At 39.6% G+C, this 24,219-nt stretch overlaps 2 long non-coding RNA genes across 2 annotated transcripts; both read right to left on the bottom strand.

The window, feature by feature from the left end:
- Positions 1 to 2,087: 2,087 nt before the first annotated feature.
- LOC140074703 (uncharacterized) lies at positions 2,088 to 12,555 on the bottom strand. Its single transcript, XR_011849253.1, has 3 exons — positions 12,467 to 12,555; positions 11,436 to 11,465; positions 2,088 to 2,415 (listed from the first exon to the last, which is right to left on the bottom strand). It is a non-coding gene; the product is annotated as an uncharacterized lncRNA (long non-coding RNA).
- A 4,126-nt stretch (positions 12,556 to 16,681) lies between these two features.
- Positions 16,682 to 21,992, bottom strand: LOC140074699 (uncharacterized). The gene is made up of 3 exons (XR_011849252.1): positions 21,228 to 21,992; positions 20,078 to 20,107; positions 16,682 to 17,131 (listed from the first exon to the last, which is right to left on the bottom strand). It is a non-coding gene; the product is annotated as an uncharacterized lncRNA (long non-coding RNA).
- Positions 21,993 to 24,219: the final 2,227 nt, after the last annotated feature.

The following is a 24,219-nucleotide window of genomic DNA, read 5'->3' as shown; positions in this document are numbered from 1 at the left end:
AGCAAGGAGTCTGATTTTACTGAAGAAAGTACAACCATCACTGAACGCCTGGTAACAGTTCAAAATATACTGATTACTAATCGTATTCCACATCTCAAATCTCAAATCAAAGATGTGAGTTATGTAAAAAGCTCATTAAAAAGGTCTCAACCTGAGGCTTATTGCCAGTTATTGGTAAAACCATCCGTTACTCAACTACTGTAAGGATTATTATGTCCTAATACTTTACCTCAGAGAACGATGACAAGGATGACAGAAATTTCCAGTGAAATTATAGATATACAATTATTCTATTACACCAATCAGTGCTATATTTATTTTACATATTTTACCAATAATTTAGTCTGCATATTTGGCTTCTACTGGTATATAGATAATTAATGTTATGCAGTCAGGAAGCATTTAGCTTGGACTTAGAGGACAGACAAGTTTAATGAGCCTCAAGGCTAAACCCACATTTTCATCTGTCCCTACCTAATTGCCTAATCGAATCTAAGCAGAAGGTGCAAACTTTTTGATGTTCACTTCCTGTTTCAAGGTGTAAACACTGAGACAAAGACTGGATAATACAAAAATAGAAGAGTAGTCAACAAATAAGGGTCAGAATCAAGAGGACAATGCAGTAGATAATTGATAGACAAAATGGATGGTCAGAAAACAGACAAAGAGTCGAGGAATACAGGATACAGGATACAGAAGTCAAGATAAATGCCAGCAAGCTCTAAATAAGACTTATATCAGGCACAGGTGAAATGACAGGCAAACATTTAATGATATATCAGAAACCCAGTCCAGAAGGTGAATCCCTGAAATCCAGACCAGAAAAGGAGAATTGTGAGTTAACTCAAAGGGATATTCCAGGAATTCATATACAAAAGAATTGTGAAAATAAAGGCTTAAATGTAATTAGTTGTTGGTTTAAATTTTTCTTCCCTTAGCAAAAAAATGTTGTGGACACACACTACAATGAAGAATTAAAATGCTACTGGCCCTTTAATCAATCCATTTATTTTGTACCTGTTTAGCAGACACAGGACAGAAGATGGATACAGGTCACATGTCCGCATTACATGTGCACCTGCTTGGGCAGGTCATGTGATCATCACTATTTTTGTCTGTAGTCGGTTGCTTCAGTGTATGAGAACTGAGTGATCATGGGGGTTGTAGTTGTAGATGATCTTGGAAATAAATCTGCCTACTTTAGAAAGCTCATAACATTTTTTGAATCATGAAAACAAACTATTAAGCCTTTTTAGGATTAATGACATTGAGTTTGTGTCAGAACTCACAAATTGTTTTGATGAGATCAGGTTTCCGGCTTCTTGCTGGAAAACTATACCCAGTGCTGCCTGTGATTGACAGGTGCATTTCAGATCCTGGGAAAGCTGGGTGTGTCTCTGAACTCGTTTTGCCTGCAGCTGCGGTTTGAGTGATGGACAGCTGAGCCAGTCAGTGCTGGAGGTATCGTCCATTTCTGCCTTATATTCTGCTCAGCCCCTTCATTTGGTGCTGGTTATTGCAGTCTATCTGGGTATCTAGTGCTCTTGCCATTGCGTTTCTTGGTATTCTGTGTATTGACTTCTGCTTTCCCTACTGACCATTCTATTTGCTATTCGAATGTGTACCTTTGCCGCCATCTTGGTTTTGATCCGGTTTGTTTGACTCTGCTTGTCTGTCGGTATCTGTCGTTTGTCCCTCAGTATCGTTTATCTCCTAGTCTGACCCCACCTTCCTGTCTGTCTTGTGTCGGTTTCTGTTACCAGTGTGAACACTGACCTATATCTGTATTCTGGTTACCTTTCCGCTCCACCATCCAGCAGCTGCCAGACGAAGTAAGTTTTCCCCTTTCATCTTGTAAGGTCTCTCAGGTCACTCAGTTAGGTTCCTGATAGTGGGTTTGCCCTTTCCAGCGCGGTTTATCTGCTTTAGGCAGGGCCTTAGCCCGCAGGGACGTCGCAGGGTGAGTTCGCCACCACTTACCTAGTCTGACAGCTAGCGCCAAGCCTGGTTGTGGTTGCGCGGTTTGCTGGACAGGTACTGGCAGTTTGGTTGTATTAATTTTGTATTTATAAGAGCATTTACAAGCATTTCAGAAAGCAATTCATATAATTCTTTATGTGATTGAATAATGTAGTAAAACAATGAATACATTTTGGATGTCATTCATGCAGATCTTTGTTCATCTCTAGTAAATAAAGAACATCATTTTTAGATACTAATGTTTTCCATGTTGATCATGTTGACCATGTTGACCATGTTGGGCAGGATGTCCATGCTGGTCGTGTGGCCCATGACCTTTTGGTGGACCTCCATGTCCATGGTCTCCAGGATGGCCAAGTGGATGACCTCCGTGCGGACCTTGCTGATGAGGATTTGACTGTCCATGAGGTGGTTGATGAGGATCATTATGTTTTCCTGTAAAATTATGTAAAATAAAAAAGCATTGGCTATATTAAAGGGGATTTTTAATGTTTATTTTCTATATGCATATATTTTTCCCACGGCTATGGGGCAACCATCTAATGTCTCTTCTTTAATTAAAGAGGTTTTATAATTTAACCCAATCCTGCCCTCTGCTGGTAATGTCCTTACTGTACTCAGCACAAGCAAAATTCTAATTGTGATGTCAGTCTTGTGTGAGAGCTTAGTGATCACTGACCAAAATATTGCAGTATGTTATCCACTTATTGCATTAAATAACCCCCACAGTATATGCTGTAAGAAAAACAACTGCAACATTTCTGGCTTTGCTAACCCTGCCTTCCCCTCAAGTTTAACAACTTCTATGTAGCTCAAAATAAATTACAGCCATATGCAATACAAGACCTCATACAATTTACAGCTCTTTAAATGTGATAACACAAACTTTTTTCAAGTGTACTGTGCATGGCGAATGCTACAAATTCAAAAGCAGTTCAGAATATTATATTTACACCAGAATTACACTGCAGAAAAATACCCAAATCAATCCATTTCACAGTCTTGTTAAAGAAAATAAATATGAAAATCAACCCCTTAAGGACGTAGCTTTTTTTTGCTAATTTTTCACTCACTTTCTTGTGGTTCCAGTTTTTATGACTTCTACTGTGCGCTCCAAATGATACATCTACTTTATTCTTTGGGTTTGTTGCGATCACAGTGATCTAAAACCTAAATTTCTATAGGTTTTATTGTGTTTTAATACATTTTCACAAATTTAAACAAGGTGTACGGAAAAAAAAAATTTGTTTCGCCATCTTCTGACGCTAATAACTTTTCATAATTTGGTGTACAGAGCTGTGCATTTTCACTGCTACTATTTTGAGGACTATGTAACCTTTTGATCACTTTTTATAACATTTTTTATGTTATGTAAAATGGTGTAAAAGTCCCGTTTCTGACATTTGGGCGCTATTTTCCGTTATTGGGTTCACCGCCGACAATAACCATTTTTAATTTTGATAGTGTGATACCTGTGCAGGACAGGTTGTGGAGGGGAGGTATATTTCTCCAAGGTTCCTCTCATATGTGAAGTAGCAGTCCAGAGACTCACCTGCTGCCTAATTAATGAGGTGTTCAGAAGGAAAGTATTTAGGGAAAGTCAGGTGGGGAATTCTCGCTCTCTACCTGGAGACACAGGGCTGTCTGTGTGAGAGCCACATGCAAGTAAGGTTGCAATACTGCTGTGTTTGTTAGCTGGCAGGGAGAAGCCCACCAGTTGTTAGTTAGGGCTGTACTGTGTATAGTCAGTGCCGGACAGGCAAGGAGTTTTGTTTGTAAATGTTTTTTTTGTTTCTTTTCTTGCAATCTTCTACAATAAACCTGACCCAGAGTCAGTTTATACCTACCTGCTGCTGTTTGCCTCGAATTGATGGAAAAAGAAGTGTGACCTTTGACTCCAGCAAAGGCGATCCCTAACCTATTTCTTACAAGTGGTGGAGGACGCGCGCAACGCGCTAAGGTGACGTTGAAAGATGGAGGACGTATTAAAGGCTTTGTTGCAGTCAACTGCAGCCCAGCAGGATGCTACCAGAGAACAACAGCGGACCAATGCACACCAGCAGGAAGCAAACCGCTTATTGTCAGCACAGCTAACCACATTAATAGATGCTACAAATAAAGACCGCCAGATTCTACAGGAGGTGGTGCAGCAGGTGGCAAATCTTCCCGCGGCTCAAGGAGAGTCAGAAAGGAAAACTATTAATGTGAGTCGTTTTTTGCAAAAAATGACAGCAGAGGATGATGTGGAAGCATTTATCACCACGTTTGAAAGGACCGCAGAGTGTGAGGCATGGCCCAGAGCACGTTGGGCAGGACTACTGGCCCCATTCCTTGCTGGGGAAGCACAAAAGGCCTATTTTGATTTGGAGCCAGAGGCAGCCCAGGACTTTGATAAGCTTAAGGCAGAGATCCTGGCTCGTTTGGGAGTAACCCTAGCAGTCCGAGCGCAAAGAGTGCACCAGTGGACATACAGAGCAGACAAACCACCACGTTCTCAGATGTTCGACCTCATTCATCTGACCAGAAAGTGGCTTCAGCCTGAGGTTTTGTCAGCGCCTAACGTGGTTCAAAGAGTGGTTATGGACCGATACCTTAGGGCTCTACCCCAGAAATTAAGGCAGTGGGTAAGCCATGGAGACCCTGAAACAGCCGACCAACTTGTGGATCTGGTGGAACGGTATTCTGCAGCTGAAGGACTACTGACTGACACCCAGCATCAGACCTCGACCCCTAGGATGACAAGGTTTCCGGGAGTTCCTGGTAAGACTGTTCCGGGGCCTAAGGGAGCTGGGAAAAATGTAAAGACTTTGGCTGAGTATAATAATGAGACTGAGGGTCCAGAGAAGCCAAAAATGCATGGACACGGCAAATGGCCATTACGATGTTTCCGTTGCCATGAGTTGGGGCACATTGCAATGAACTGTCCGTTAACTACTGAACCGATGCAATGTGATGTTGCCTTTTTGAGGAAGCGTATGTCTATGTTTGCTCAGGTGGTGTGTTCTGCTGCAAGCTCAGATTGTTTACAAAAACATTTGTGTGAACTAACTGTAGGGGATAAGAGTGCAATTGCTTTGCTAGACTCAGGAAGTGTGGTCACTCTAGTTAAAGCTAACCTTGTCTGTTCCCCTAACAGTCCGACAGAAACTTTTTCAGTTACCTGTATACATGGGGATACCTGTGAATATCAAACTGCAATAACTTGTTTTACTACTCCCTATGGAGCAGTATTTCATAAGGTTGGGTTAGTCCCAGAATTAATGCATGATGTAATTTTGGGAAGGGATTTCCCACATTTTTGGAGGTTGTGGGAAAACAACTTAGTGCCTGGGAGAAGGACCACTGTAAGTCTCACAGCTCCAGATGTATGCCCTGAACCATTTGACAGTACGACAGAAGAGGCTGTTGAGGAAGAGCCAGCAGATAGTTCTCTACCTTTTCCATTTTCAGTTATGGCAGGAGACTTGGAGGCACCACCCTCAGAGACTGAGACTGAAGGGGAGTCCCAACCAATTATGCCTGAATTACAGTTTAGAAGGGATGACTTTCATAGTGAGCAGATGAGGGACCCTACACTGAGTCGAGCTCGAGAAAATGTAAAAGTCATAAACGGGAAACAGGTGGAACCTGACCAGAGACTTTCTTTCCCACACATGGCACTGGAAAATGATTTGTTGTATCAGATTGTTAAGAAGGGGGAAGATAGAGTTCAGCAGCTAGTTGTTCCAAAGCAATATAGGAGAACAGTTCTGGATCTGGCACATGGACACATTATGAGTGGCCATTTGGGGATCCAGAAAACTACTGAGAGAATCTTGCAAAGGTTCTTCTGGCCCGGTATGCATGCTGATATTAAAGCCTATTGTGATTCATGCCCAGAGTGTCAGATATCTGCACCTACACCCCACTTTCGCAGCCCATTGGTACCTTTGCCCATCATTGAGATACCATTTGAGCGGATTGGGATGGATTTGGTTGGTCCCTTAACCAAGTCAGCACGTGGACACCAACACATCCTTGTTATAATGGATTATGCAACCCGTTACCCAGAGGCTATCCCCTTACGCAATACATCATCCAAAACTATTGCCAAAGAACTAGTGCATGTATTCAGTAGGGTGGGCATTCCAAAAGAAATACTGACGGACCAAGGTACCCCTTTTATGTCTAAGGTAATGAAAGAGCTTTGTAAGTTATTTAAGGTCTCTCAGCTACGTACATCAGTCTACCACCCTCAAACTGATGGTTTAGTTGAAAGATTCAATAAAACATTGAAACAAATGCTAAAGAAGGCAGTGGACAAAGATGGGAAAAATTGGGATTTTTTACTCCCCTACTTACTCTTTGCCATAAGGGAGGTGCCTCAGTCATCCACTGGGTTTTCACCATTTGAACTCATGTATGGTAGACATCCCCGAGGTTTGTTAGACGTGGCCGAAGAGACTTGGGAAGGGCAGGTCACCCCGTACAAAAGCGTAATAGAACATGTCTCGGAGATGCAGGATAGAATTTCAGCGGTGATGCCAATTGTAAGGGAGCACATGGAACGTGCTCAGGGAGCCCAGAAAAGGATTTATGACCGGGGAGCTAAGTTGCGTACATTTTCTCCAGGGCAGCGGGTACTGGTCCTTGTCCCTACAGTGGAGAGCAAATTTCTAGCCAAATGGCAGGGTCCCTATGAAATTAGGGAAAAGGTAGGGGAAGTTAACTATAAAGTGTACCAACCAGGTAGAAGGAAACCTGAACAGATTTACCATGTGAATCTTCTAAAACCGTGGAAAGATCGTCAGGCGCTTTCTGTAGATTTTGTACAACCCCTCCAAAATGTGACGGTAATGCCTAATGTGAACATAGCTGAACCCTTGTCTGATATACAAAAGAAGGAGGCTAAACAGTTGATCTCCCAGAACAGAGAGTTCTTTTCGGATAAGCCTGGGCAAACACCAGTTATAAAACATGATATTGTCACAGAACCTGGGGTATGGGTACGTGTTAAGCCATATAGAATTCCTGAGGCAAGGCTAGAGGCAGTCTCGAAGGAGGTAAAAGAGATGCTAGAAATGGGAGTGATTGAGGAGTCCCATAGTGACTGGTCAAGCCCAATTGTGTTAATACCGAAGCCTGATGGTACTGTAAGGTTTTGTAATGACTTCAGAAAGTTGAACTCGGTGTCTAAATTTGATGCATATCCTATGCCACGAGTAGATGAGCTCATAGATCGACTGAGTAGGGCCCGTTATATCACAACCCTAGATCTGACAAAAGGTTATTGGCAGATACCCCTGACAGACGCAGCCAAGGAAAAGACAGCATTTTCAACACCTGATGGCTTGTTTCAATACGTTACTATGCCTTTTGGTCTACATGGGGCCCCTGCAACGTTCCAACGATTAATGGACAGAGTTTTGAGGCCACATAGGCAATATGCCTCTGCCTACCTTGATGACATAGTTGTTTATAGCCCTGACTGGGAGACACACCTACCAAGAGTATAGTCTGTGATTGACACCTTGAAGAAGGCAGGGTTGACGGCAAACCCCAAAAAATGTCATATTGGTCTAGAAGAGGCTAAGTACTTGGGGTACATTATTGGGAGAGGTGAAGTCAAGCCCCAAGTTGAAAAGATTAATGCTATCCAGAACTGGCCCCAACCATTAAATAAAAAACAAGTGAGGGCTTTCCTTGGGATTACTGGTTATTATAGGCGCTTTATACCCAAATTTGCTGCTCTTGCAGCGCCACTAACTGATCTTATCAAGGGAAAAGAGTCAGTTATGATAAAGTGGAACCCTGAAGCGGAGAAGGCATTCCAAACTCTGAAGTTGGCTCTTTGTTCCCAGCCGGTATTGGTAACCCCTGACTTTAAGAAAGAGTTTATAGTACAGACTGATGCTTCAGAGATAGGAATAGGGGCAGTCTTGTCGCAGATCAGAGATGGAGAAGAACATCCTGTGCTTTACTTAAGCAGAAAACTGAATAAGCATGAGAAAAATTATGCAGTTGTAGAAAAGGAATGTCTTGCCATTAAATGGGCACTGGAATCTCTCAAATATTATTTGTTGGGCAGGAAATTCAGGTTGGTCACAGACCACGCTCCCCTTAAGTGGATGAACCTGAATAAAGAAAGAAACAGTCGAGTGACTAGGTGGTTCCTGGCTCTGCAGTCTTACAATTTTACAGTGGAGCATAGGCCAGGAAGATTACAGGGAAATGCGGATGCATTGTCACGTGTGCACTGTCTTGTGGTTACAGTTGCTCAGTCCGAGGGGCCTGAGCAGAAGGGGAGGATATGTGATACCTGTGCAGGACAGGTTGTGGAGGGGAGGTATATTTCTCCAAGGTTCCTCTCATATGTGAAGTAGCAGTCCAGAGACTCACCTGCTGCCTAATTAATGAGGTGTTCAGAAGGAAAGTATTTAGGGAAAGTCAGGTGGGGAATTCTCGCTCTCTACCTGGAGACACAGGGCTGTCTGTGTGAGAGCCACATGCAAGTAAGGTTGCAATACTGCTGTGTTTGTTAGCTGGCAGGGAGAAGCCCACCAGTTGTTAGTTAGGGCTGTACTGTGTATAGTCAGTGCCGGACAGGCAAGGAGTTTTGTTTGTAAATGTTTTTTTTGTTTCTTTTCTTGCAATCTTCTGCAATAAACCTGACCCAGAGTCAGTTTATACCTACCTGCTGCTGTTTGCCTCGAATTGATGGAAAAAGAAGCGTGACCTTTGACTCCAGCAAAGGCGATCCCTAACCTATTTCTTACAATAGATTGGGCATTTTGGGACATTTTTAATGTTTATGTCGTTTTTATCAGTTTTAGGGAAAGGAGGGGTGATTTGAAATTTTAATATTTTATACATTTTTTTAACTTTTTCCATTTTTTTTTTTTTTGCTAGTGCTTAGACCCTAGATGGTCTGATCATTCCTACTATATACTGCAATACTCCTGTATTCGAGTATATGGCGTTTTTACATAGGATTCATTGCAATGAGCCACTGGCTCATTGTAATAAATCTTCAGAAACCATGCAGCCTCGGGTATGGCGATTGCCCAAGGCTGTCATGGAAACCGATCATCATCCCCTGATTACATTCGGGGGAGCGGCGATCTCAACAAAGATGGCAGCGTCCATGGTCTTCTAAATGCCGCCGACGTGTTTGCCAGGGGTGTTGGCGAGGGGTGTTTGCTGTAATATGCAGAAAAATCTATCTCAGTATAAAGAGGGCACAGGCCGTGAACCCTCTTCATACACCTTTCATAGCTCGCTGACGGATATATCCGTCAGTGAGCAAGAAGGGGTTAAAAAATCGGAATCAGAAATTGGCTGTTACAATGTAAGTTAAAAGAAATAAGGAGAACCAAATAATTCTGTTTCTTAAATAAGAAGTATTTTTTTAAATGTAAATTGTGATTAATTTGATCATTTTATCCATACACCAATGTGGTAAATAGATATAGATCATAGTGGTTATGATTAAGGGAGTGAGAAAGGTAAGGTTTTCAATGTAATAAATTGAAAATGTAGACAGAAATTTATTGCAGGAAAATTGCTGATATTAGGTAAGAAATTATTCATTTGAAAGTCTTAATTATAGTGGGAACGGAAAGTTACAGAACCCTTTAAATTTTTCCCTTTGTTTCATTGCAGCCTATTGCTAAGATCAAAAAATAGGTCTTTTAAGATCTTTTTCTAATTAATGTACACTCTGCACCCCATCTTGACAGAAAAAAACTGGAATATATATATTTTTGCTAATTTATTAAACAAGAAAAACTGAAATATCATAACATAACATAAGTATTCAGCCGATTTCGGGATCCTCTACCTCTTCCTTGCAGATCCTCTCTAGTTCCTTCAGGTTGGATGGTAAATAATGGTGGAAGCCATTTTCAAGTTTCTCCAGAGTTGCTCATTTGGGTCTAGGTCAGGGCTTAGGGTTAGTGCTTAGGGTCATGATCTTGTTGGAACATAAACCTTTGGCCCAGTCGGAGGTCCAGAGCTCTGGAAGAGGTTTTCTCTCCAGGATATCTCTGTACTTGTCTGCATTTATCTTTCCTTCTATGACAGCCAGTGGTCCTGCCCCCGCCCCATAGCATGATGCTGCCACCACAATGTTTCACTGTTGGGATTGTATTTGGCAGGTGATAAGCCATGCCTGGTTTTATCCACACATACTGCTTAGAATTAACAAAGCAAAGAGTCTGAATACTTATGATCATGTGATATTCCAGTTTTTCTTATTTAAAAAATTAGCAAAAATATCTACATCTATATCTTCTGTTTTTTTCTGTCAAGATGGGGTGCAGAGGGTTCATTAATGAGCAAAAAATAACTTTTTTGATCTTAGCACTTGGCTGTAATGAAACGAAGAGTGAAAAGTAAGTGTAAATGGGTCTTAATACTTTCTCTACCCACTGTACATAATTGTAAAATAACTTCAATAAATACATTTGACATCTAAAACTAGTCCAATCAAATAGAGTAATTTTAATAAAAGTTGAAAGTGTATAATAGGCATCAATCTTAATTTAAAACTTTCATCAGAATTTAAAAAAAGAAAAGTGCGGAGGCGAGTAGTAAAGTTTGTAATATATGTGAATAAAAACATTTCCGTGTCCTTATTTTTCCTCTGCCTTTCTCCCTTAGTTAAACAATTTGTATAAATCAGCTTTCTGTATCCACTGACAGATGAGAAATTAAGGAGCCTGAAAGTTTTCAATGATTTGAATCTTTACAGACAGTCCCTGTTTTAATCTCCTCAGATACCTGAATAATCAAGCTACATATGCTATAGGTATAGAAATAGTTGAGCAGTACTAAACTTTCAGATATATTGCTCACTGCAGGAGAAAGTGCAGAAAAAGGCACATAGAAGCTGCTTTCCTTAATGAAGTATATTACAAATTTTACTATTATTACCTGTACTATTCATACCGTTAGTTATGATTTATGACACCTTGAAAATACTATACACATAAAAAAAGCAGTGGATAAATTAAAGGGATATCCTCAATTGGGCATTGACATTTAATTTAATTCATCTGCCATATACAAATGTAGCCATGTTGTCCCTTTGAAATTATATAGTCGTCCTTGGATATGACCACCTCTGCTGGAGTGTTTGCACAAAGAAACAAATTGCTTTTGCATATGAAATGGTTGGCAGTTACTACATTTCAGCTGTCCTCTACTAAGGACTCAGTAGTGCCTGTCTGGCCACTACAGCCTGGGTGTCAGGGTGGTCATGTCAAAGGACAACTGTCTCGTTTCTAAAGCATAACATGGTGGCATTTATTGGAGATTATCTTCACAGAGGTAATTAATTTTAAATAACATCCAATTAAATAGGACACATTAATTAAATTAAATGTGAATGCCAAGACAGGAATACCCCTTTAAGATCTTGAAATACGAAGCTCTCAAATCCTTTACAGAGGAATGATATAATTGTAAGGCATTACCTGGATTAGGATGATGCATGATGGCTATTCCTGGAAATATACAGGAAAAAATACTACATTAGACAAGTGTATTATTGTTTGCATATATCGTTTATTTTATATTCAGTAAATACATTTTTTAATCATGTAATACTTTACCTTTGTGCTCGCTGCATTTATTCTATTAGTGCACATGGACAATTTCAATATGACAATGGGATGAAATGGGGACAATGGGGCAGATTTACTTACCCGGTCCTGTCGTGATTCTGCGGTGCGTTGTCTGACGAGGATTCACGTAGCTCGTGCGCCCAAGTTCCTGCATCCGTCGCTACTGCGCCGAAGTCCGCCGGAGTTCACCTGCTTCTTCGCTGTGCTGGTATGTGTATGTCTTGCAACACATTTCTAATTGTTAAATCCTGCGCGTTGTCCGTATCCGTCGCCAATGCGGCAAAATCCGATCGCGTGCGCCAAAATCCCGGGGCTATTCGCCGCAAAACGAAATCGTCGGGAAACCCGATGACAATGCGTCCGACGAACCCTTAGTAAATGAGCACCAATATATTAAAAACGGCATGTTGTGTGCTAGTCCCAATAATCGGTGCAATCAGACCATGGAATGCTGGAATTACTAATAGGCTACCTGTCAGTAATCCCGGTTGGTATTTGTGTACTGGAATTACAATTTATGCCAGGCTTAACCTTCATGTTTTTTAAGTGTATGTTTTGCAAACAAGTAATCTACGTGCGATTATATAAAATGAAATTGCCGTTAATCCCTATAATCATGAGACATCTTTCCTGCCAAACATACTGCAGTCACAGATCATGATAAGGTAAAACGTCTGAGGACAGTGCATTCAAAATGAATCATAGCAATCTAAACCTATCATTATACCCTTTGGCCTCTCTTACTTCTGTATCACTAACAATAAAGTATCATATAACAAGTAGATAAAGTTATGCAATTCATTAGAATACTGTATACATGCCCAAACTGGAGGTTTATGCTCATATCATATCTCTCTATATAAATTATCTAATACACGTACCTTTTGGAGAACGAAATGGTCAGTCTTATGATTTTTCAAGGCGTCCTCCAACATTTATACATGAACTAGAAGACAGGAACCAATCACAATCACGAGGATGATATAAAAACAAAGGACGAGTTAGTGTTTTATTGACTATTTGCCAGATATAATATTATCTTAGTCAGGCATCTAACCATCTAAAATGTATGTGGCGTGACTGCCCGGTAGGCAGAAGAAAAACTTTGTTTATACTTGTGACAGTATAACATTTTTTGTAGAATAAAGTTGAGATTTTAATAGCTGGATTCTGCTATAGGATTTGTTAGTCCTAGAATGCTGCATAGAAGGGTTTCCTATAGCCAGAAATATAGTCTCCTTGGTATATAATGTAACGTTGATAACCAGTTTTTGTCTGACATGAAACAGTGTAGAGAGTAAAGGCAATGTAAATTTGTGGTGCAAGGGATTAATGATTTGGCACATGAACAATAAGGTTTAGAACTGTCTCCCCATTCAAGAAGGTGAAATAGACCAGCTTTTAGTTGCTCTATTTTTGTACCAAAAACTAATCAGAAAAATAGAAGGAAAAGTGTCAGATTCACAAGGGGAGCCACAATCTTGCGTCCAAAAAACAAACAAGTCGTGAGTGTCAGAAAAGCATCAATATTGTGGCGCGGACACTTCATAAATAAGGCGCAGCAAGGGAAAAACAACACCACCAGTTTTCCGTTTGAAAGGCAATCATAAATGAACCCTAATTTTCTCTTAAAATATGATAGGTTCCTTGGCCCAAGTGCTATGCAACAGTCTTTTAACATAAAACATTTTTTCATATGAAATATGCAGCACACTTTATCCTCCTGGAGCTATACAACAGTCTAGGACCGATCCAAAAAGTCCCACATTAAATGATAAAAAAAGAGAAAAAAAGGATTTTTAACTCTGACCGGAGCTCCTAATGTTCACAACGAATTTACCTTCTCAAGTGTCTCACAGTTTTTCATTCAATAATATGGTCTTTGGCTATATTCCATCAATATAAGAGTAGGTCACTATTCAGAACATCTTTAGTGCCACTTCTCCTCCGTTAGATACACCATATAACATAGTAAAGTGCTGGAAGAAAATATGTGCACAAAATAACGTAGTATGTTCTCACCGTTCCAATTTTATTGCTAAAAGTTATACTCACAAGAGAATTTTAAAATGCCATATAAAACAATATAAAAGCAGAATGCCAACTTCACACGCTCGCCCTGACCCTGGGTTTCGCCATCCTCGGCTTTTCGGAGGCGTTTGAACAAACGCCGCAGAAGAAGCCGAGGACGGCTTCATACTACGATATTTTGTGCACATATTTTCTTCCAGCACTCTACTATATGGTGGATCTAACGGAGGAGAAGTCGCACTAAAGATGTTCTGAATAGTGACCTACTCTTGAAGCGATTTGTCATTGATGGAATATAGCCAAAGACCATATTATTGAATGAAAAACTGTGAGACACTTGAGAAGGGGAATTCATTGTGAACATTAGGAGCTCCGGTTGAGTTAAAAATCCTTTTTCTGTCTTTTTTTATTAGTCTTTCAACATGCTTAAAACAATATGGTCCTTCTCTTATTCTTCTAGTGAAGAAAGCCGTGGGTGCCTGTAGCCTTGGTACCTGTGACCTTCACCCGTGGCTGTCCACCTTAAGATTTGTGGATGAGACCAAACTGCAGTACTAGACACATCAATGGACTCATGGGAATTGTTTTCTGGAGAAGTAGCATGTATTGGGGCACATTTACTTACCCAGTCCTATTGCAATCCAGCGGCGTGTTCTCCGTCGAGGATTCGGGTCTTCTGGTGATTCACTAAGGTAGTGCGTGTGTCAAGTGACACTTTTTAAAAAAAAAATCCAACGTTGCGTGCATGCCGGCGCCGATGCGCCACAATCCGATCTCGTGAGCCAAAAACCCAGGGCAATTCAGGGAAAAACGGCGCAAATCGGTAATATTCGGGAAACCCTTCGGAAAATAGCGATTCGGGCCCTTAGTAAATGACCCCCATTGTTTCTGAAGGCAGCATGGGCTGTGCTTTAAATTGCAGTTTTAATGGGGACACAACTGAAAAACCCAACAAAGCTCATGGATAGATTTGGGTCCTACCTCTTGGAGCCCCACAATTAAAAGGGGAGTCAGTGATCTAGTTTGACATCTCTTGGTTGCCACATTCTCTACTTGCATGGTGTGTTTTGAAAATGAAAAAAAGAGAATCGGTTGATCTGGGTAACACTAATACTTTTCCTAAGATTGCTTTTGCAGACTTACTAATTTGCATGAGAAAAAATTAATAACAGTTTTAGTAACAGTATTAACTTTGGTCTAGGGTGGTTTACTTACTTTTAACTGTGTAGTCTCTTTGGATGAAATAGTAGGGTAAAAATAATAATTTTTATATAGCGCCATCATAATCTGTAGCGCTTTACAAATCATAGGCGACATATACAAATAAAATGTTACATTACAGATTACAATGTGTCATCATCCGTGGTGGTTCAGAGGATCCACCACCGACAAGGACCTCAGAAAAGATCCCTAGAATGACCCACCTTCCCATCTAATAGGACAAATACTCTAGTCGGCACAGGCTTAGTATTTTCTTCATATGGATCACTGACGTCTTGGTTTTTGGATGCCACGCCACTTTTGCAGAACCTCAGAGTTGCAAGAATAGTGGAGTACCCTAGAATTTACATAATTTTGGAAACAAGAGGTTGCCTCTTTGTTGGCACAAGTGTGGCACAATATAGCAGGCACAGAAATTGCATATGTGTAGAAAAATAGCCATTTTCATGTTGTAATATTTCACATTAACTTTTTTTGAAAGAGCCTGTGTGGTCAAAATGCTGACTATATCTCTTGCTAAATAACTTGAGGTAGGGGTGTAGTTTCCAAAATGTTGTCACTTGGAGTTTAATTTTTTGTTTAAGTTCAAGAAAATCTAAATCCATCATAATAAAGCAGGGACAGTGTTATTGTGGTAATCTTCTTATCTCTGTTATCCATGGCCCCCTTCCTTCTAAAATCAACTTTTATAATTATGCTAATGAGCATGAGGGACTCTGGTGAGTGCTTCCAGAGCCCCCCACTGATGTCTTTTCACATGTGTTTACAATGAGCAGAGCAGGTCTCCCCTGTCTCTGCACTTTCTGCTGTTGTTAGATTACAGAGGAAGGGGGAGGGAACAGGAGGTGGGGAGACTTCTACCTCTCATTGTAACAATGAGTGAAAAGACATCACTGAGAGGCTCTGGTAACACAAACAAGAGCCCCTCAGTCTCAATAACATAATTTTAAAAGAGCCTGTGCAGCGCCAGTGCCGAGGAAGTTACCAATTAAGGCCTCAAATTGCTCTTACTACTGAACTCTATATTATTTATAGAGAAAGGTTTAGGGCCACGTGTAGTGCATTTAGAAAATTGTAAAACATGGCATAATAAGAAGAGAGATGACTTTTTGTAGTGGTACTATCTGGGTACAAAACATGCGGCTCTAAAATGGTGTTTTGGTAGAAAATGTAGATTTTCAATCTGCACCAGTCATCTCACATTGTGGTGTACTCACTGAAATTCTAGTGGAGTTATTATGCTACCTACATCCCCACAAAAAATCCTTGAAGGGAATGGTTTCCAGAAAGGGAGCACTCTTATTGGTTTCTACAGTTCAAGTATCTCGGGGGTTCTACAAAAGCAACGTTGAAAATCCAGTCCAGTCTAGCACTATGTTCCTTTCATGCTGTGGTGGTTGTGTGAATTAGGGCTCATGTGCACCATTTCTACAGGGCCTCAATAAGACACCAGAATACCTTTTCATACAGTAATATGGATGTTATAGTCTGTTTTAATGTTACAAAAAAAATCAGTATCTCTCCAAATCTCCATTAAAGGACGTATAAGTTAAAGTTCATGTCTGAATTATGGCTCTAGTATGAAATACAGGCCATAAAGAACATAAAAAATAAAATATTGCCAAAAAAAGCCCTTCTGTGTTTACTTTACTTTGATTGTGTTCTATCACTGTTTTGATGCCAAAGACATGATGCATATCGTGGCATCATTGCAGTAAAATGTGGTGCCATGTCCAGTGTTCTGGGTTGAGAGAGGCAAGGTAACTTGTTTACCTTGTTATACAAAAGTTGTGAATTTTATCTAATTTTATCTAAACATTATACGCAAAGGGACTTTTCTCAGATTTTTTATTCATAACATACAAATATTTCAAAAAGGAATTGATGAATTTCTTTGTCGATGCAAAGTGTCATAAGTGTTTATAAAGTGCATAAACTGAAGCCTGATTATAAAAATGTAGAAAAACAATGAAAATATTCAAATCATTATTCAAAAGGACACTGTTACATTTTGGATGTGATGCATTCAGATCTTTGCTGATCTCTAGTAAAAAAAAAAGATCTTTTAAGAGACTAATGCTTTCCATGTTGGCCATGGTGGCCATGCTGATCATGGTGTCCATGTTGGCCATGGTGTCCATGTTGGTCATGATGTCCATGTTGGTCATGGTGTCCATGAGGTGGACCACCATGTCCATGATCTCCATGATGGCCAGGTGGATGACCTCCATGTGGACCTGGGTGATGAGGATTGGGATGTCCATGAGGTGGATGATGAGGGTCATTATGTTTTCCTACAAAAAATAAGTAAGTTTAGTATTAAAATAACAAATTACAAATTGAAATACAAATTATAATCCTGTCATCTGCTGGCCAAATCTTTACTGTACTCAGCACAAGCAAAATGTTAATCGTAATGTCAGTCTAGTGTGAGAGGTTTCTGTTCTTTTACCACAGTGTGGGGGGGGGGGTTTATCAATGTGTCCCAGGCTTCGCCAGTCTCCAGCTGCAAAACACTAGTCTTTTGCTGCGCCAGATTTATCACTGTGATGATGAATTTTGGTGCAGTATAAGACTGTTGGTTCCTACTTTAGACTTACTTTTAGTTGGTCTAAACTGTGCACCAGAATTTTTGGTGCACTGAAGATTTTCTGTAAACCACACCCATCTCCTGAAGACCATGCCCCTTTATCGGACAAGTCGGAAAAGTGCCATAAAACATTTAAAAAGCCTTAATAACTGTGGTGCAAAGCATTTTAGACAGTGTTTTGGTGCAAAACCGCCAGAATTGTGGCGCAAGTTCGTTTATTAATCTCCCCCAGTATCTTTCCAGCACACATTTAGCACATAAGCACATTGGGGGAGATTTATCAAGCTGATTAGAGCATGAATGTGCTTAGTTGCCCATGGCGACCTATTACAGCTCCCCTTTAAATTATTCATGAGCACTGGTAGAATGTAAGCTGAGCTGTAATTGGTTGCCAAGGGCAACTAAGCACATTCTTACTCTTAGGCAGCTTGATAAATCTCTCCCATTGTACATAAAGAATGTGTAGAACATTCCCAGTAGATTCTATAAATGTAGGTCAAGGTGATTCCTGTACAAACACCAAAGTAACCTCTCACTGAGTCAAAGTCCTTCCTCCTCTGTCATGGCTGATATTAAACGCTATGGTCAACGCTGTCCATGAAATCTATGTAATTTATGGCTACATCCACCGTTAGCCCAATAGCCCTGCCACAATGTGATTGGAGGGTGCTGAACCCAAATAGCCCTTAGGTCTGCCTTGTCTTATCCTTGGTCCCAGTGGCAACAATGTAAGTGTTGTAAAAATAATTAATAAACAGCAAAAAAAATACTAAAAGTTTTGCTTCCACAAAGAAAAAAACTGAATAAAACAGTCAAAAATTAGTTTCTAACTAAAAACAATACTAACTAAAATCACAGCTTGTGCTATTAAACAAAAGCCCTTATACAATTATATTTATAGGAAAAAAATATTTGATTGCCTTTTGAATGGGACAAAACAAGATTTTATGAGTGTATTTATTGTGCAAAAGAGAAAAAAAACCCCACAAAATAAAGTTAACATGTACTGTATTCTGCATTCTGAATGCTATAAAAAAACAGATTTGTTATGTCATCATACCCATGCCTGCAGAAGCAGTTATGAATATTATATTTATACACACTGAAAAATATAACACATTGCCCTAAAAATCAAATTACATACATTGTTAATTTAAAAATAATAAAAATAAATAAATTAAATTCTGCATCATAAAAGAGATAGCTAAATGAATGATCAATAACAACAAGCAAAAATATCGTACATGAAATGTGTCCCTCACACTGTGGCTAACTCACAGCCTTTTATGAGGCATTTTCACGGTGTGGTGCATGTAATGTGAGGCACCATGCATCACTGCCCCAAAACGGATAATTGTTGGCACCTCAATAGATAGGACAGGTCCAATTCTTGCCTGTCCTTGCAGAGGGGGGAGTCACTGCTTTTGGTTATTATCCGGGTTAACACTCCCCCTCTCCCCATTCCCCACAAGCAACGACACACGGTCCGATGCTTGCAGCCCATAAAATGCACATGTTTGTGTCCATAAGGCCTAACATAAAGTTATTTTCTGATTATAAATAGAACACTTGTTCCACACAAACTAAAGTAAACTTTTAGATGCACCATCATGATTATGATGAAGGAAATGAGACATATAAGGTTTAATCTAATAAGTAGCAAATGTAGAAACAAAGTTATCGCAGATATATTGCAGATATTAGTTCATAATTTATAAATGTAAAGGTTTTAATCACATACTTTAAAAATGACATTAATAAATTGATTTTGCATCGAAAACTAAAACAATCAAATAGGGTCATCGTTAATACAGCTTTAAAAGTGTATAATGTGCGTAACTGCAGACATGCAGGCACAATGAAAACATTAAAGGGGTATTCCCATGACGACAAGATTCCTAAATATACTCAGTATATATAAAAAAATAACACATTCTCTAATTCCCTGTTATTACCTAAAATACAGCATTTTTACATATATAATTCCAACCAGTCCTAGCGTTTACAATTTTGGTTGCCCCTGGATATGACCATAATTCTTCTGATTATGGTCAGATTCTTCTCATGAATAGCTTCTTTGTCTGCACAATGCAGTATTCTCTGCCTCCTGCCCCTACCCCCTGGATTTCAAGACCAATTTAGACAGCTAAGGTCTTAATCTGAGAGGGAGGCATTTAGCAGTGCTGACTCTGTGTGTGTTATAGGTGAGTTAGCAAAGCTGAGAGTGTCATTATGTTTTATGTCCATCTCATGTATCTCATTATCTCTTGTCTGTCTCATATCTCTTGTTCTACGTGTCAGATACTAGAAGAATGGTCAGAAGCTAAATAAAACTGTAGATAAACCTACACCCTGATAATCTAAGCGCATTGTCAGCACACAGCATCTCGCAGCACTACAGGAATCATGAAGTGTCTTCTTAGAGAGTCCCTGGCCACACTCTGGAATCTTACACTGACCATCAGAAGCTAAAACAGCAATATAACTGAGTAAAATTGTGAAGTAAAGGGTTAAAATGATCTTTATTGTATAAACATCACTGGGGGTTAACATTTGAAAACTTTCTTTCATGGGAAAACCCTTTTAAGATCTTGAAATATGAAGCTGATAAATGTTATTAAGGGCTATAAAGTAGTTATAGGATCATTACCTGGATTAGAATGATGCATGATGGCTATTCCTGGAAAGAAAGGAAGAAAAAATACTGTATGAGGCATTCTATATAATTTGCAGCTTATTGTATATATTTATATTTGGTAAAGTATTCTATAAGCAAATTATTTAAATAGGAAAGTGTTCCTGGTATCCTCCTCTATGAGAAATACAAGTACCGTACCTTGAGAACCCGTGTATGTAATATTTCATTAAATTTGTACAATTAGCTATTAATCTAAGAGCTTTGGAGAGACAGGCTTGAAAAGTTATAGAATATTCCAATATACCGGTACTTTCTGTATCAATTTCTCACAGTTTTCTAGATCTCTGCTTGCTGTCATTCTATAGGATGCCTCATTGTTTACTTCCTATAAATTAAAAAATGGTTCTTGTTCATGTGATGTCACACAGGTGCACAGCTCTGATTACTCTCTTTAATACTAACAAGTCGTGCGCCTGCGTGGCATCACGTGACCAGGGGCAGATTTATATCCACTGGAAGCAAACAATGAAGCTTCCTATAGAATGACAGCAAGTGAGGATCTAGAAAACCATGAGGAATCGATACAGAAAGTATATTGTAAAATTCTATAACTTTTCCTTATAAAACAATATCAATTTTTTGCTGAATCTGGACAATCCCTTTAACTATTACCCTCCTACAAAATTGAAGGCAACAAATGTTAAGACTATATACTGCAAAATGCATCATCCTATCAGTCTCTTGCATTTTCTGTACTGTATTGCTTAAAGGAAATGTAAAATTTCCAATGCATTAACACACCAATGGATTTTTTCTAGCTTGTTTTAAATGTATGTTTTGCAAAAAAAAATTGTGTGCCCTACATGTGACTATTGGATATAAAATTTCTATAATCCCTATAATCAGCAGACATCTTTTCTGACAAACACACTGCAGTCATAAATCTCAAAGGACCATTTTTTTCCAGTGTAAAGCAAAAACTTTCAAAAATTCTATCATTATAGCCTTAAGCCTCTCTTGGTCCTATATCACTGACAATAAAGCTCCATCATATTATGAGTACAGAAAGTTTTTCGATTCATCTGTATACTATGTACATGCCTAACCTGGAGATGTGCGGCTCCATTAGAATATCATGCATATAGGTTACTAATACACGTACCTTTCACAGAATAATATAGTCAGTACTATGATTTTTCAAGGCGTCTTTCAACTTTTATACATGAACAAGAAGACAGGAACCAATCACAATCACGAGGATAAAACGGGAACAAAGGACGACTTTTTATTGACAATTTTAATGTTTTCTTAGTCACTCATCTAACCTTCTAAAAAGTATGTGGCGTGACTGCCTGGGAGGTAGAAGAAAATCTCTGCTTATATTTGTGACAGTATAATCTTATAGAAGTGAAAGGAGATGACTGTGATTCCTTTTACCTTTATTCTGCTATAGGATTTGGCAGTCCTACAATAAAACACATAGAGGGGTTTCCTAGGTCTGCTTGTAATATGATGTAATGTTGAAGAAAACAAGAGCTTCCATAAATGAAAAAAAATGGTTATTCAACAGTTGATTATAGAAGCAGCATTTCTATAATCTGAAGTGGAACCGTTTAGACCAGGGACGGGTATTATACGGCCCACGGGCCACATCAGGCTTGGGGATTTTTGACTGACTCACGTTACCACCCGATAAGATTAGGGTCGCAGGGTATGCGATATTGGAGGTTGGTCACTTTAGCCACTGGTGTGCAGGGGAGACGCAGCACATGAGCCTGATGCAGGAGTCACGCTCCTGGCTCATGCGCTGCTGCAGCTGATTGTGCCCGCACCGTGGCAGAGCAGGGAGTAATACACCATAAGTCTCTCTCAACATACGTCAAGTTCCTTGGGCCAAGTGCTCTGTTACAGTCTTTAAGCTTAAAGGAAACCTACCACTTGTAGTGGCAGGTTTCCGATGGAAATACCGGGCACCAGCTCAGGGTGAGCTGGTGCCGGAGCTTATTTTAGTTAGTGTTTTAAACCGCGGTATCGCGGTTTAAAACACTTTTTAAACGTTGTAGCCGGCGCAGGCAGGTATGCGCTCGGCGCTTACCGTGCGCGCGGCTACATAGGAAGTGAATGAGAGCCGCGTGCACGGTAAGCGCCGAGCGTGTACCTGCCTGCGCCGGCTACAACGTTTAAAAAGTGTTTTAAACCGCGATACCGCGGTTTAAAACACTAACTAAAATAAGCTCCGGCACCAGCTCCCCCTGAGCTGGTGCCCGGTATTTCCATCTGAAACCTGCCACTACAAGTGGTAGGTTTCCTTTAATTTAAACAACATGATACTTTTCTTATTCTTATATACAACTTTTCTTATTCTCCAGAAACCATTTCTTGAACAGACAGGGAATGGTTTTTGGATATGTAGCATGTAGCTTGTATTTGAGGGCAACTTGTGTCTAAAATGGCAATTTGGTCTCATTTACTTACATGGGGGGAAAACCTATAAGATGGGGAACTAGCGATCCCATTTACCAATTTTTGCAAATCGCAAGAAAAGTTAAGAAGGGAATGATTGGTGGCTCTGGGTAACCCAAAAGCAGCTTCACTGCTGTCTCTATTGCAATTTATATACAATAATAATTTTTTTCCATTTATTTCAATACTGTTTTGTAAGAAATTAGCCATGTTTTTCAATCCTGAACAACCTTTTTGGCTCTCCATAGGAGAGCTGCATTTTGACTGCGCACCATAAATTTAACTATAATGTAAGTGTTACGTTGGTTTGCGCTAACAGATTTAGGAGACTTTGACTCTTTTTTTCATTTACAGTTTCTGTCAGTCTGAACTGGGCTCTAGTGGCTGGCTGACCTGGTAACTCCCAAACCCATCTCTCTGTACTCTGCATTGGTCTTGTTGCTAGAGTTAACTCTCTGTGTCTGTCATTGCCTGCTCCCTTCACTTCTGACAAGACCTATCCTACCAATAAATATTCAGCACAGACTACACTCATTGCTGGTCAAATTTCTGTCCTAGTTTTATTTTCTTATCATTTTTATTATATTTGCTAATCTTCTAGTATCTGATCTCAGGGCTGCATATCTGAATTTTCTTTTGGATTGCGATTTTGTCATCGTCTATTCCCGTTGTTGCTGATCTGGCTGGTCCACCCCACTTCATATGTTTTCCATGTTCCATGTGGGCACAGAGGTCTGAGGAGGGATTGTCTTCCAGTTGTCTACCATCTATTTATAAGGTCCTGGCAATAGGAAGGGACAGCTAGGAAGTGGGTTTAGCATCAGGGCCCATTGTCTGTGTTATCTGTCTCCACGAGGGTCTGTCTTTCAGTAAGTCTAAAAGTGACCCCCAGCATGGTGGCCCTGCTGATACATACACTCGCACTTTTGCCCTCTTTTTCAGTTGTGGGTGTGTTCTCTAGTTACCATAACAACCTCCAGAGCTGTGAAGATTTCTCAGGGCTTCTTTATATGATAATAAAATATGCATCTTTGTATCAGTGTATGATGAGCAATGTACTATATTTAAAAAGTGACTTCACTTTTTATGACGCTAACATCTATAAAAGTATATAAAATCCTCCTGAAAGGTGAATTACACCCTTGATGTGTGTTGTATCATTTCAGATCATAAAGGATAAAGGATATAATTTTTACAAGTTAGAATGTTACTCAAACAGGTTCTTCACTAGAGTCATCCAGTTGAGTGAACAAGGGTCAATGACATGGAGGTGCCACTTATACGGTAGTTGTTTTTGTTTTGCCGATCCAAACAAATATCATTTGTATATATATATATATATATATATATATATATATATATATATATATATATATATATATATATGGTTTTTTTAAAGGTTTAAAAACATTTTGTGCTCTAATTTTAGTTCACAGCATGGAAAATGGAAGCGTACCACCAGGAAGTATGATCAGCCCTGCAACAAAACAAGTTTTCAAATATTTCTGTTAACTTTTGTTTTGGCTTTTGAAAGACCAGAGTAAAAAAATGGAGGCGTCTTTTTGTCTTCTATGGGGCTTTTGCAGGACCCTGAATAATAGAGTTGCATTTAAGGACGTCTGATGACATGTGTTTTCTGGATTAAGTGTATAATGCAACTCAAGTATACACAAACTATTATAGTATACACT

This window comes from Engystomops pustulosus, chromosome 8, assembly GCF_040894005.1.
Source record: "Engystomops pustulosus chromosome 8, aEngPut4.maternal, whole genome shotgun sequence".
NCBI classification, from domain to species: Eukaryota; Metazoa; Chordata; class Amphibia; order Anura; family Leptodactylidae; genus Engystomops; species Engystomops pustulosus.
Note: the sequence above shows the minus strand (reverse complement) of the source record. Positions and strands in the feature narration are given on the sequence as shown.